Below are 15,995 nucleotides of genomic sequence, written 5' to 3'. Positions count from 1 at the left end.
ATGATCTCCTGGTTCTTGTCATTTCACTTAGCATCAGTTCATGTAAGTCTTTCCAGGCCTCTCTCAAATCATCCCACTGATCGTTTTTTTTTAGTAGAACAATAGTATTCTATAACATTCATATACCATAATTTATTCAGCCATTCTCCAATTGATGGGCATTCATTCAGTTTCTAGTTTCTTGCCACTACAAAAAGGACTGCCACAAATATTTTTGCTCATGTAGGTCCCTTTCCCTCCTTTAATATCTCTTTGGGATATAAGCCTAGTAGAAACATTGCTGGATCAAAAGGTATGCATAATTTAATAACTTTTTGAGTATAGTTCCAAATTGCTCTCCAGAATGGTTGGATCCGTTCACAGTTCCACCAACAATGTATCAGTGTTCCAATTTTCCCACATCCCCTCCAACATTCATTATTATCTTTTCCAGTTATCTGAGCTAATCTGAGAGGTGTGTAGTGGTATCTCAGAGCTATCTTAATTTGCATTTCTCTGATCAATAATGATTTGGAGCACTTTTTCATATGACTACAAGTAGTTTCAATTTCTTCATCTGAAAATTATGTTCATATTCTTTGACCACTTATCAATTGAGGAATGGCTTGAATCCTTACTTTTAAATTTTAGTCAATTCTCTAAATAAAGAAATGAGGCCTTATCAGAATCTTTGAATATAAAAATGTTTTCCCAGTTTATTGCTTCCCTTCTAATCTTGTCTGCATTAGTTTTGTTTGTACAAAAACTTTTTAACTTAATATAATCAAAATTATGTATTTTGTGATCAATAATGATCTCTAATTCTTCCCTGGTCACAAATTCCTTTCTCCTCCACAGATCTGACAAGTGAACTATCCTATGTTCTTCTAATTTGTTTATAATAGCCTTCCTTATGTCTAGATCATGAACCCATTCAACCTTATCTTGGTATATAGTGTTAAGTGTGGGTCAATGCCAAGTTTCTGCCATACTAGTTTCCAATTTTCCCAGCAGTTTTTGTCAAGTAATGAATTCTTATCCTAAAAGCTGGGTTCTTTGGGTTTGTCAAACACTAGATTGCTATGGACATTGACTATTTTGTTCTTTGAATCTAACCTATTCCACTGATCAACTTCTCTATTTCTTAGCCAGTACCAAATGGTTTTGATGACTGCTGCTTTAAAATATAGTCTTAGATCTGGTACAGCTAGGCCACCTTCATTTGCTTTTTTTTTTTTTTTTTTTTTTTCATTAATTCCCCTGAAATTTTTGACCTTTTGTTCTTCCAGATGATTTTTATTGTTATTTTTTCTAGGTCAGTAAAATAGTTTCTTGAGAGTTTGATTAGTATAGCATTAAATAATATATTGATTTAGGTAGTATTGTCATCTTTATTATATTCACTCAACCTATTCAAGAGCACTTGATATTTTTCCAATTATTTAGATCTGACTTTATTTGTGTGGAAAGTGTTTTGTAGTTTTGCTCATATAGTTCCTGACTTTCCCTTGGCAGCTAGATTCCCAAATATTTTATACTATCAACAATTATTTTAAATGGAATCTCTCTTTGTATCTCTTGCTATTGGATTTTGTTTATGATGTATAAAAATGCTAATGATTTATGTGGATTTCTTTTGTATCCAGAAACTTTGCTAAAATTGTGGGTTATTTCTAATAGTTTTTTAGTTGATTCTCTAAGATTCTCTAAGTATATCATCATGCCATCTGCAAAGAGTGATAATTTGATTTGCTCATTACCTACTTTAATTTCTTTAATCTGTTTTTCTTCTCTTATTGCCAAAGCTAGCATTTGTAATACAATATTGAATAGTAACGGTGATAATGGGCAACCTTGTTTCACCCCTGCTCTTATTGGGAATGGTTCTAGTTTATCCCTATTACATATAATGCTTGCTGATGATTTTAAATAGATGCTACTGACTATTTTAAGGAAAAGTCCATTTATTCCTATACTTTCTAGTGTTTTTAATAGGAATGGATGTTGGATTTTATCAAATGCTTTTTCTGCACTATTGAGATAATCATATGGTTTTTGTTAATTTGGTTATTGATAAAGTCAATTATACTAACAGCTAATGGTCATGGTGTATTATCCTGGGGATGTTTTTCTGTAATTTCTTTGCTAATATTTTATTTAAGATTTTTGCATCAATATTCATTAGGGAGATTGGTCTATCATTTTCTTTCTCTGTTTTCATCCTACCTGGTTTAGGTATCAGTACCATGTCTGTGTCATAAAAAGAATTTGGTATGAATCCTTCATTCCCTATCTTTTCAAATAGTTTATATAGTACTGGGGTTCAAGGAAATACTAAAGAAGGGAAAGGGACCTGTATGTGCCAAAATGTTTGTAGCAACCCTTTTCATAGTGGCTAGAAACTGGAAAATAAATGGATGTCCATCAATTGGAGAATGGTTGGGTAAATTATGGTATATGAATGTTATGGAATATTATTGTTCTGTAAGAAATGACCAACAGGAGGAATACAGAGAGGCTTGGAGAGACTTACATCAACTAATGCTAAGTGAAACGAGCAGAACCAGAAGATCCTTATACACTTCAACAATGATACTGTATGAGGATGTATTCTAATGGAAGTGGATATCTTCAACATAGAGAAGACCTAATCCAGTTCCAATTGATCAATGATGGACAGAATCAGCTACATCCAGAAAAGGAACACTGGGAAATGAGTATAAACTGTGAGCACTGTTTTGTTTTGTTTTGTTTTTCTTCCCAGATTATTTTTAGCGTCTGAATACAATTCTTCCTTGCAACAACAACAACAACAAAATTCGGTTCTGCACATATATATTGTACCTAGAATATACTATAAAATATTTAATATGTATGGGAATGCCTGCCATGTAGGGGAGGGGGTGGAGGGAAGGAGGGGAAAAATTTAGAACAGAAGGGAGTACAACAGATAATGTAAAAAAAAAATTACCTATGAATATGTACTGTCAAAGAAAATGTTATAATTATAAAAATTAATAAAAAAAATTTAAAAAATATATATATAGTATTGGGGTTAATTGTTCTTTAAATGTTTGGTAGAATTCACATGTAAATTCTCTGGTCCTGGGGATTTTTTTCTTAGGTAGCTGATTAATAGCTTGTTCTAATTCTTTTTTCTAAAAAGAGACTATTTAAATAATTTATTTCCTCTATCTATATTTTTGTAGGTATTCATCCATTTCACTTAGGTTATCAAATTTATCCATATAAAGGTGGGCAAAATAACTCCTTATGTTAAACCACAGTTCTTTTTTATTGTCCTGCTTGGTTTCCTTAATTGTTCTGCCTCAGTTTATAATTGTTCTGCTCAATCCTGCAAAACAACCCCTCCATTTTAATCAGAATATTTGATAAGGATAAAAGATCTTATATTTTAAAATAACAGAATGCTTCTCCCCATCCCAAGATATAAGAATATCAGACACTGTCTTATCAAGATGCCTCTCCCCATCTTCTGGGTACCTCTCCCCATTATGTCATCCCTATTTCTGGTGCCTTCCTCCCACCCTGTCAGAGTCCCATTCCGTTCTCAGCACCCTGACTCTGCCCCTGCCTCGATCTACCCCTGTGTCTGAGCCACATGTATATAGGTCATTAAGATCTCACATTCTTTGCTGGATTCATTCAGTCCTGGGATCAAACCATGGATCTATTTGGTCCTGGTAAATCTCTCCCTTTTAAATAAATTATTAAATACTCTCTAATCTCTATCTTGCCTCAGTTTCTCCAGAATTACACTAACTATTGCTCTAATTTCCTCTTCATTGGTGGAAAGTTCTCCCTTTTTATTTTTGAGACTAACAATTTGATTTTCCTCTTTCCTATTTAAATTAACTAAAGGTTTATCTATTTTGTTGGGTTTTTTTTTTTTCATAAAACCAACTCAGTTTTATTTATTAATTCAATATATTTTTTTTATTTTCAATTTTATTAATCTCTCCTTTTATTTTTAGAAGTTCAAGTTTGGTATTTGATTGGGGATTTTAAATTTGTTCTAGCTTTTTAAATTTTTTAAAAATATATTTCTGGCTTTTTTTTAGTTGCAAGCCCAATTCATTCATCTTCTCCTCTATTTTATGTAAGTAAGCATCTAGAGATATAAAATTTCCCCTTATTACCACTTTGGCTGCATTCCATAAATTTTGGTATGTTGTCTCATTATTGTCATTCTCTTGGATATTTACTTATTTTTAATAAACAAAAATATAGTTTCTTTCCCTCTTGCCTTCCCCTGCCTGAAAGAAAGAAAGAAAGAAAGAAAGAAAGAAAGAAAGAAAGAAAGAAAGAAAGAAAGAAAGAAAAGAAAGAAAGAAAGAAAGAAAGAAAGAAAGAAAGAAAGAAAGAAAGAAAGAATAAGAAAGAAAGAAAGAAAGAAAGAAAGAAAAGAAAGAAAGAAAGAAAGAAAGAAAGAAAGAAAGAAAAGAAGAAAGAAAGAAAGAAAGAAAGAAAGAAAGAAAGAAAGAAAGAAAGAAGAAAGAAAGAAAGAAAGAAAGAAGAAAGAAAGAAAAGAAAGAAAGAAAAAAATAAATAAAATCCTTATAACAAATATGCATAGTCAAATGAACCAAATTCCTGCATTGGCAATTTTTTTTAAAAAATGTATTATCTTGCAGCCTGAGTCCATTATCTCTGTGTCAAGAAGTAGGTAATATGCTTCATTATTGATATTTTGGAATTGTGGGCCACATTTTGAAATTTAGTCTCAGTTGTTTTTTTTTTTTTTTTTTGTTTTGTTTTGTTTTGTTTTCAGAACAAATCACTTTAGCCCTAAGAAACCCCAGTGATAGAGAAAGGCAAAGAGTTGAAATTTTCTTGGATTTCCTAGTGTAATAGCCAGACATCTTATATGCATAGCCTGGGATGAATGGTGATATTCAGGATTAGCCTTTTTTAAATGTAAATTTTAATTGATGTAAATGTAAGAAGTCTAAGAAAACCATTGAAGACAAATTTATCTCTGCCTCTAAATTCTTAGAGTTCTTGATTCTTAAATCTAGAATTCTTAAATTCTAACTCCTCTAATTCTTACAGACTAATATCTATAATTTCATTTAAATCTCTACCTTCAGTTTAAAATGGAAATAACCCAAGTAAAGATAAACACATTTACATCTTTGTAAGAATGAAGCATCTGAGCTTATTAAGGTAGAGAATATGAATGCCCTCCAACCTGAGAGAGGGCTTGAGAATTCAACTACCTATGCAGGTAGAAGATGGAGGGATGATAGAGCCTATTGAACTGTTTGAGAACAATTTACAATTTTATCTATTTGTTGAAAGACTAAAATGTCTTCTTCTTCCTCAATTCCATCGTAGTCAACATGTTCCTCAAATGCAATTTGTGATAAGTGACCTTTTAAGATCATTGCATTTACCAACACAGGTACATGTGTTTCTTTAAGCAAGTGATGGTTGAAAAGACAACTTTGTCTAGTCAACTCAGGATCCATTGCATTCAATATGACCTTAAATGTTAGGCAGAAGCCACCTTTGCTCAGCCTAGCGGCACTTTAGCTAGAAAGAGTTGGAGTTCAACCAACAGTGGTTTTAATACAGCTACTTTGTTCTGGGCTGTTGTTTTTTTTCCAAATAAACATGGCAGGAGGTGGGGCAGGAGATGGAAATCCTCAGGAACTGTTAAAGGGAAAACATATTTCCTAAGAGAAGGGGAGAGAATCGTTGTCCAGCCAAGTGAAATACAAATGAGTGGGGAAAGTTCAAGGAAAGTTGATGCCTAAAAATAAATAAATAAAAAGAAACCTAATGAGAAAACAATCTTCAGGTCAGGCCTCAGAGGAGAAAGGGGGCATTTGGAGCTGTGGCTGCCATTGTCCTTTCTTTCTTAAGTAAGCAGCTGCTGGTTGTTTAAAGCAGCTCAGTTGGCTGGGTCTCCAACTCCATGGCAACTGCTCAGGCTACCCTACAATAGCCTAGAAGCACAATGGGGCCAATCTCATGCCCAGAATCACTCTGGCCCTGGAGCTGCTGATTCATTTGTTTAACTTTGTTTTCTTTTTCTTTTTTTTTTTTTGTGCTAGCTATCAGAAACTTTCCCAATATATAATATAACCCAACAAGAGAAGAAAAGATTCATTCCCTACACAGGAAACAGCAGATGTTCATCCAAATAACATTATGGAAATGAAGCATTTAGATGCACAACAGGCAAGAAAAGTTATCTCTACTAATACATAATCTATAAATATCTTTTGGATAGCTTCTACAATTTCCCAGAGTCTTTTGGGAGTTTATACTGGGAGCTTTGTACCTTAGCTGCTGGTGTGTCAAATGTCCTCAGAGTGATTTCCTTTTTAAGTAGTCAGTCTATGACGTCCCCAAAACTAAGTGGAAAATTTACTCATAGTCTAGAGAGAGGAAATAAGTTCAATAGATAGGTAAAGTTTTTTTTTAATAATTATTAAAAATATAGTGTAGAGAATTTATGATATAGTTGTTGGCTTGTTTTTGTGGAGTTTTGTTTGTTTGTTTGTTTTGTTGCTACTGTTACCTCACTGGCAAATTGGTGAATCTTTCAAAAGCATTTATGACATGGTAAATGAAGAACGGGTTTGAGAAATTTCATCAGACCAGTAAAAAGGTTGATATCTTCTAGTCTTGCACCTAAATGCAAGGCTGCTTTAGCTAGCTCAATATCCACTTTCATATTTGGGTCTATGTTACTGCATTCATTTACCCTATGAACCCAGCTCACAGATGCAAATCACTTTTATATGCTTTTCCAACAGAAGTCTTAGGGAAATGAAAACAATTTACTTTCCAAAGAATATCTCTATCTGGAATTCCCTTACCCATTTTTCCTTGCCAAAAATAAAGCATTTGACAATAAGGCCTGTTTATCGTTTCACTTGGGTCTATCCAAGAAAGATAGTCTTTTGCATTCTGCTAGTTCTCTTATTTTACATTTTAATTGTCTCTTATTTTAAAATATTTTATATTAGATACAATTTGAAATGAGGCTAATTTAGAAAATGGTTACTTATAGAGAAATATTTTTATTGTGGGTTAAGTTGAGCTGGGATTTAAAGCTGTGTTTTATAGTTCTTTTAGGCACACAGTTTCTCTTTGGTCGAGGAGGAGATCTGAGAACAAAAATTCAAGATCTTAGAGAATACTTATTTTACTGGCTATGTGACTTGGGACAAGTCATTAACTTCTCTGAAGTTCAATTTTCCTGAACTGTAGAACAAGACTAATAATATTTGTCCTGTGAACCTCTTAGAATTGTGAAGATCAATTCAATTAATTGATTGATTTAATTAATTAATTATCATGCATTATCTAGCACATTATTATAATTAATCTAATAATTAATTATTACTTTATTTATCATTTATTAGAAACTGTGGTACACAGAGGGGTTAGAAAAACAAAAAACAAAATAGCCCCTGCCCTTAAGGAACTTATGTTCTATTCCTAGAAAACAACATATGTAAATTACAAGTTATATGAATATTCATATGCAAATATTTCCCCAGAATCCACCATCATTGATATTGGGACACTAGGATTCTGGGATTTTGCTAAAAGAATGCTAGAAGAAAGATATGAAAAAGATGGATTAAGAAGGCAGAGTTCAATGTTCATGTGGTAGCTTCTATCTTGGTATCAGGTGGAGAGATGTTGGACACCCAAGCATTTTATAATCCCCCAGGTTTTCCATTTAAAGAAATAATGCTTGATTACTGGATTGCAGGTGCTGAGGCTGATGAGTATGTTTGATGGGCTGAAAAGGACAGATTTAGGAGCTAATGAAAGCATCATTCGGAGATATTACCCCTTTTCTCTGTCTCCAAGATGTCAAAGGAATAACAATCTAAGAAGAAAAGCCATTTTTTTGTTGTTCCTCAAAAGTACCTGATGTTTATCTAATGAAAATCCAATGAACAGTGCTCCTCTACTTTTTGCATTTTCTACTTCTCTTTCTGCAAAAGGATTTGGTGGCCTCTAACTATTGCTAAGTAATCAATGTTAGCATTGTGGATAGAGATTGGGGAAACTGGCCAGTCTAGGAAAAGAGAGAGCTCTTGTGAGATTACAACATAATGATTTATACCCTCCCCTTCCCACCACCCCAGGAAATCACAAACCTGTTTAGTCAGTCTGCAATCATATTAATTAGACAATTAGAAGTTTATTTATAGGCGAGTGTAAACAGATAAAGATTAATAATCCAATGTGAATTTTAAAAAATTCCCTAGACTAAATAAAATAAATCCCTTAAAGTAGATTCAAATTACCTTGGGACTAAGGAGGAGAGAGTGTTCCTTTTTGTGGACACTGTGTGAACCCCATTGGGGATTAACAAATTGTTGCTCCTGTATGCCTACCTCCTATTTATCAGCTTACCCAAGAGGAAGGATATTTACAGGGAAAGAGGCTTCCTTAGCCATTATCTTTATAACTGTTTTTGCTTAAATGTAGAAGCTATTCCCCCAGGAGTATTATTACACTCTTAAGTGGAAAGACAACTTACCTTAATCTTTCTTATATATAGGGGCATCATCTTTTAAAGTCTTTTTATAGACATAGTAATTTCCAGAGTGAGGGCAGAAGTATAATATGAAGGGTACTCTGTTAAAAATGGATTGGATGTTCCAAAAGGCACAACAAAGTGGTAGGAGAGAGGGGCTTCGGGACACAGGAAGGGTGCCATCCAGTAAGGCAATGCTCTTTTAAAATAACAAAACAATCTGATATTGCTATTATTCTCAGAGGCTCTTGGAATTGGGGGAATTGGAGGGCAGAGCAGAGAGTAGAAAACATTTCCTGAGATGTTTACCTTTTCTGAAGACTTAAAGCAGACTATAATTCCTCTTATGGTACTAGGTTTCCTCAATAAGTCATATTTCTATAATTATATCATTTGGCATTTATATGCACTGCCCCCTAGGCCCAGAGAAGATGCTGCTGGAATGGCCTTCATGGGACAATCCTTTATTAATGCAAAGGTGACTTTCAATGAAAGCCAAACAAGGAAGCATGGTGATTATTAGAAAAACTGCACAGCTATGGAAATCCAAAAGGGGGGAATCCCCCCCCCAAAAAAAAAACCACTATTGTGAATGGCTAAGATATAGAAACACTAACATTGCACCACATTGCCCCCAGTGAATATACATTTGTACCCTTTTGTGCTTTGCTGACAATCACTTAAATCCCTTTTATGAGACTATTGGAAACTCTAGGAATGTGAAGAGAGCACATTGCATAAAGGGAATGTGTTTCAAAGCAGTTAACTGTGTCTGGGTAGCTATAGCCTTTGTCCATTTCCCATATTAATTGCTAATGAGACTTATTAGCTTTTGAAGAAAGTATTAGATATACCTCCATAGCATTATAATCTTTAAGGAAGGTGAAGAGGTGGCTTTTTGTTTTAACTTCTTTTTAGTCAGATAAATGCTTGAATTGAAGTGAAGGGATCAAATGGAGTCCAGGGAAAAAGAGTATGAATTTGGAGTCACAGGTCTTAATTTCGAATGCCCAACTCTGTTATTATCTGGGTGATCTTGTAAAATCATTTTTCTCTTCTGGGACTCAGTTTCTCCCATCATTAAAAGAAAGGGATGGGCTAGGTGATTTCTAGGGTCCTTTTCAGTTCTGTGATCCTATGATAGAATAAATAGTACTATTCCAAGACACCTTCCTGAGGACTGATGAGGGCACTCAGTTTCAGCTGTGCAAATCGGGTGATGGATGTCTCTGTCAGGAGGTGGTATTGGTTCTGGACTGAAACCCTGAGGCCTGATTGTGGATCCTGCTCTTTTTATTTACACATCCCTATTTCAATGTGAGGAGGAAGTTCTGTTTAAGTGCCCCTGGTTGAAATTCACTTTTGCAGACCCAGCCAGGAAATTTTGGATGCTGTCCACATAAATGTGCTGTTCTAACACATGGAATGCAAGTGATCCTTTGGAAAGCCATCCCCCACATTCAGTATACTTGGGAGAGAGAAGAGGAGAGAATTTTCTCTCATTTTCTGAATTTAGACATTTTTCAAAATGCAATGGGAGGATAATTCTTAAATGTTAAAGAAAAAAACCAAAATAAGAACATTATTTATGTTTATAAAAGGATAGACATTCTTTTTATACTTCTGAGGGATTTTTAATTGAGATGGACAGACAGATAGATAGATAGAGAAATAGAGCATTCATTAATCACTTGCTATGTGCCAGGCATAGAGCTAAGTGCTGGGAGATACATAAACAAAAAACAAGAAGGTGGTTTTCCATTCTCAAAATGCTTATAATGTAATGGGGAAAAAACAACACATAAAGGAAAGCTGGGGAAAGGGGAGATGAAGGGAATAAGGCAATTGGAGAGGAGAAGGAGCAATGGCATTTGAATTGAAAATTAAGTGAGCAGTATGTCTGGGGCTCCACAAGAAATGGTGATTCCAGCCAGGGACTTGAATTTGTAGAGGTGAGTGAAGTAGTTTAGGGTGGAATGCAGAAGTCCAAGGATGTAACACATACACACACGTACACATGCTCATGCAAATCTAAAAAATCACACTCACCCCATAGTCTCAATGCATTTCCTATTTTCTGAGAAAACTGATGTAAAATCAGATATGCTAATACTTTCTGTGGAAAATTTTGGAGCAGGCAGAGGGAATAGCAGAGGGAATTGGATCTTCATTCTGGAGCTTCAGGAAACCACCTGTTTTCCAGAAGAAAGAGTTTCCAAACAGAAACACAGAGGTCCACTGGAGAGGCAACACTCTTACTAGGATAGAATATGAAGCAATCAGGAATGATGTTCCCCAGGACGTGTCTAGTCCTGATGTGGGCACTGTAGCAGTGTAGCAGGAAGCTGAGGTGTATAATCTTTTACAATCTGAATAATACAATTTGATGTCTAGGGTTGTATGATTTTTAAAAAAAAAGAGTGCAGAATTTGAAGAGAACCAAGGCAAAAGGCATGCCCCCTTATGTTGTGAGGCAACTGGTGCAATGCAGTCACAGGAGCTGAGCACACAGACAGAATCAGGACTGAATGCCAAAACAAGTCAGTGAAACTAGGATCAGTCCAGGTCAAAGGCTGGGTCCTACAGAATACTGACCTTACCAATGTTTGTTGTGCTCAGGGAGCTGGGAGTAGGCTTGAAGCCAACCAACCGCAGTTGCCCAATGACACAGATGGACCCCTAGTTTCTGTGAAAGGGAAAGGTTCTCTTCAGTGGGCAACAGCTGTGTGAAGATGGATACTGAGTAGTTTCAGAAGATCACTTTGCTGAAAAAACCTCTATTATAATTCAACATACATTTATTAAATATCTGCTGTCATTTAGTTGCTTACACTATTGGGAAGAAATAACACACACACACACACACACACACACACACACACACACACACACACACACACACATATATATATATATATATATATATATATATATATATATATATATATATGCACCCACATAGAGAGTGAAAACATAGTTCTGAGACATTCATATTGCTTATGTTTTTTCTACAAAGTTAACCTGAATAACAATTAACCTAAATATGTGTAAGAAGAGTCCAAGATTCTTGTGAGTTTGTTTGTTATTCAAGTCATTCTGTAAATTCAAGAATTTCCAGAGGGCACTAGAATATCATGGTGCTGTGCTGATTTGTAACATATAAGTGGTGGGTAAGTGATATGTGTTGTAAATCTGTGTGTTGTAAATCAGTGGGTATATAGTACGTGTATGTGTGTATGTGTGTGTGTGTGTGTGTGTGTGTGTGTAAAGCAGTGTGTACAAAGTATGTGGGGGAGTAGACTGGAAATCAGTGGATGTATGTGTGGCAGGAGGATTAGAAATCGAATTCCAATAAGAAGGGAAAGATCATTTGGCTTGGAAATTTTTTTCCTATGAATTAGAAACTTTCGAACTAAAAAGTTTTTTACATGAAATATTCAAATATTTTGGACTTGGACTTTGGTTCTTTATGCTCTTAAATTTCCCTCTTAAGAAGTTTTTCCCATAAAGAAGTTTTAGGGGGCAGCTAGGTGGTGCAGTAGATAGAGTACCAGCCCTGAAGTCAGGAGGACCTGAGTTCCAATGTGACCTCAAATACTTAACACTTCCTAGGTGTGTGACTCTGGGCAAGTCACTTAACCTCAATTGCCTCAGCCAAAAAAGAAGAAGAAGAAGAAGGAGGAGGAGGAAGAAGAAGAAGAAGGAAGAAGTAGAAGAAGTATATTTATACACATTATACAGAACAGATACAAGGTAGTTCTAGGAGAATATAAATGAGGTCAGTTTTGAATATGTTGAGCTTGAGATATCTCTGGGACATTCAGTTTGAAATGTCTAATTGTAAGTTATTACTGTGGTCTGAAGCTCAGGGAAAAGTTTGGGGCTGGATATATATAGCTCTGTGAGCCATTTGCACAGGAATGATAATTGAATTTATGGGAGCATAGCATAAAAAGAGAAGAGAAAGGTTAGGACAGAGCCTTATAAAGTATTTGCAATTAGGGAGGGTGATGTGGATAATAAGCCAGCAAAGGTGACTGGAAAAGACCAATCAAACATAAAGAGAAGAATTAGCAGAGAGCAGGATCACAGAAACCCAAAGAGAAGAAAATGCACAGGAGAGGAAGGTCAACAATGTCAAGAGCAACCAGGAGGTCATAAGGACTTTGAAAGATTTATCAATGAAGAGATCATTGGTAACTTTGAAGAAAACAGTTTCAGATGAATGATAATATAAATTGCAAGTATTGTGAATCATTAAGAGAAAAAAGAGTGGATACAGTGAGTGTAAAGAATTTGAAATATAGGTGAGAGGTTTCTGTAAATTCTAAGGGAGAAAATTTTATTTGAACTATTAAACTTTATAAGAATTTGATCATCCTCTCCTTTACATAATTAATGTGCTAATTGTAAGGTTATATTTGTTGGTCTACTCAACTATATGCTGAAAAGCATATGAATTTTATTCATTTACAAGTATTATGTTATTTTCACTTCTCATTATTTAAAAAGACCTCTCTAAATTAGAAAAGTTCACATGAACCTTTCAAAGGCCCACATCATCTGATAGTGGGATTATATTTTACAGGTCACTAAATTTTATTCTTCTATCTCCAAAACTACTGTTTCATTTCTAATTGTATATTATTTATTTTATATAGTGATTATTTTCCAAACAATTAGATTATTTTATATGTCTTGAAACAGAACATAGTGATTTAGAGTTTTTGACTTATGTAATGAGAAAATATTTGTCTGGAACCTTCATAATCATGTAATCCTGGGATCAAAACTAAAACTCCATGAAAATGAAATTTATGCTATGTGAAAGTTTCAACCAAAGTAGAACTGAAAGTTTAGACTAATCTTCCATTCTGGCTATAACTTGCACTGGTGGTCTTCAGTACCATAGACTTTAAATACAGGCATCAGCCTATATTGCACATGTATGAAAATACCTAAGCACAGGCCAATGAATTAAAGATGGAACATCTCCCTTCACTTGGCATTTCCCATTTTTCTTGGGTTTGTTTTGCAAACTTAATATTATTAATCTATACAACATTTTACTTTTCATTCAGAGTTTATATCAGGATCAAGCTAATAAATTAAAGATGAGTTAGTTCATTGTTGGGTGGTTTAACATAGACCTAGTGTGTTAATCCTGATGTGCTTGTTACTGGGGTTTTAAAATTTTTATTATTATTATTTTTTCTGCCTCGTAGCTGTGGTTAGGCAGCAGCAATAAATCAGAACAAAGGAATGAAGGTATTGGGGCTTTAGGGAAAACATGTATTAGAAAAAATTGGTTTGGCACTAAAGGCTGTATTGCATTAAGATGAATTTTGGAGATAGGGAAGTAAGAGAATGCAGACAAATAAATTGTATAAATAATCTGAGAAACAGCAAGCCTGTACAGGACCCAAGTAATACTGAAAGCTACCATCAACAGGACTTCCTAATTCCTGTTCGAACCGACCAAACAGGTACACTATACTTAAACAAATAGCCCAGACTAATGGGCATGCAAGTTAATGTTAGGAAAAGTGGGGGAATAGATAAAATTCTTTCAAATAGCCCAAAGGTTTATAATAATAGGAACCAGAGTAGGAGTCTCATATAACATCTTCTAGGAACAGAGCTTATGGACACTTTCAGGTATTGGTATTGCAAATGCATGCTAAGGTAACTCTGCCTCAGACCGTCCCTTTGATGCAAAGGTTGGTGGGTAATTCCTATTAAAACTTGATAGATTGAAGGGGATTGTTTTGTTGACATAATGCTGAGTTTGGGAAACATGGAAGGGAAGAAAGGAAATGGGGTGATGGATTGAGTAGTGAATTAAGAATTAGAAAAACTGTAAATATGTTGATAGGACCATCTCAATATTCTAAGGAATTGAAGTAATATGTATATTAACTATGAAGACAATTGTATTTTTCCTTAGGGGACTATGAAGTAACCTGTATTAGGAGATCCAGTAACAGATGATGTCTCTTGGTTGGAATGTTATGCATTTTTGAAAGCAACTAATTTTTCAATACTAATGAGTATTCATTCACCAGTTCCTTGCCACTACCAAAAGGGCTGCTACTAACATTTTTGCACATGTGAATTAATTGCATTCCAAAGCTAGAAAAAGATGTGGAGATATCAGTTGATTCCTTTTGTGAGAGCCTCCCAAATCTTTGTGAGTCAGATGATATGTTGCTATTATTCAATCACATTTGACTCTTCATGATCTCATATGGAGTTTTCTTGGTAGAAATACTGAAGTGATTTGCCATTTCCTCTCCAGCTCATTTTACAGATGAGGAATGAAAGCAAAAAGTTTTAAGTGACTGGCCCAAGGTGTTTGAGGCCAGATGTATACTCAGATCTTCCTGATTTTGCCCCCCCCCCCATTCAATACACTGTGTCCCCTTGTTGCCCTCAGCTGTAATTTAGGCCATACTTAATGAATTCTGTTCTTTTACATTTGCCTTGCTTTGGCTCCCCCTGTACAAGGCAGATACATAAAACATCAATTATAATTAGAACCAAAATTATACTTCAGAAGTTGCTTCACTCTGTATAGACTCATATAGGAGAAGTGGCAGAGCACTGACTACAAATAAAAATCATCCTGATATTCAAAAAGAGGGAGGCAAAAATGTTAATTTTTCTAACATGGGAGGAGTATTGATTTTTACTTCAATTCTTGTTAAAATACAAGAACCTATTATAGAAGGGATAAATTTCATTCAGAAAAAGAGATAGCAATCATTTTCTACCCCATTGTTCTCTTGGACTTCGAGATCTCAACATCCTACTAGATAAAATTAGCTCTGTTACAACCAGAAAATAAACAAGAAAGAAACTAAGGAAGTAAAATAGAATATTAAATACAATAAGCAAATTTTAAAAAACACCAAGGAATAATCTACATGTCATATCTATGGGAAAGGGGGAAAATTTATGATAAAACAAGAGATAAAGATCATTACAAATTGCAGAATACATAATTTTCATTATATTTCATTATATTAAATTTTAAAACTTTTGTACAAACAAAACCAATGCAGCCAAAATTAGAAGGAAAGCAGAAAGGTGGGAGGGAGGCAATCTTTTTTTTTTTTTTTTTCTTTTTCTGAGGCTGGGGTTAAGTGACTTGCCCAGGATCACACAGCTAGGAAGTGTTAAGTGTCTGAGACCACATTTGAACTCAGGTCCTCCTGAATTCAGGACTGGTGTTCTATCCACTGCGCCACCTAGCTGCCCCTCTTTTTTTTTTTTTTTTTTTTTAAATAATAGCTTTTTGTTTTTCAAAATACATGCACAGATAGTTTTCAGCATTTGCCCTTGAAAAATCTTGTGTTCCATATTTTTCTCCCTCTTTCTCTACCACTCCCCTTCCCTAGAGAGCAAGTAGGTTAAACGTGCAATTCTTCTAAAGACATTTCTACATTTATCATGCTGCAGAAGAAAAATCTGTTCAAAAAGG

This window comes from Sminthopsis crassicaudata, chromosome 2 (assembly GCF_048593235.1).
Source record: "Sminthopsis crassicaudata isolate SCR6 chromosome 2, ASM4859323v1, whole genome shotgun sequence".
In the NCBI taxonomy this organism is placed as follows: domain Eukaryota; kingdom Metazoa; phylum Chordata; class Mammalia; order Dasyuromorphia; family Dasyuridae; genus Sminthopsis; species Sminthopsis crassicaudata.
Note: the sequence above shows the minus strand (reverse complement) of the source record.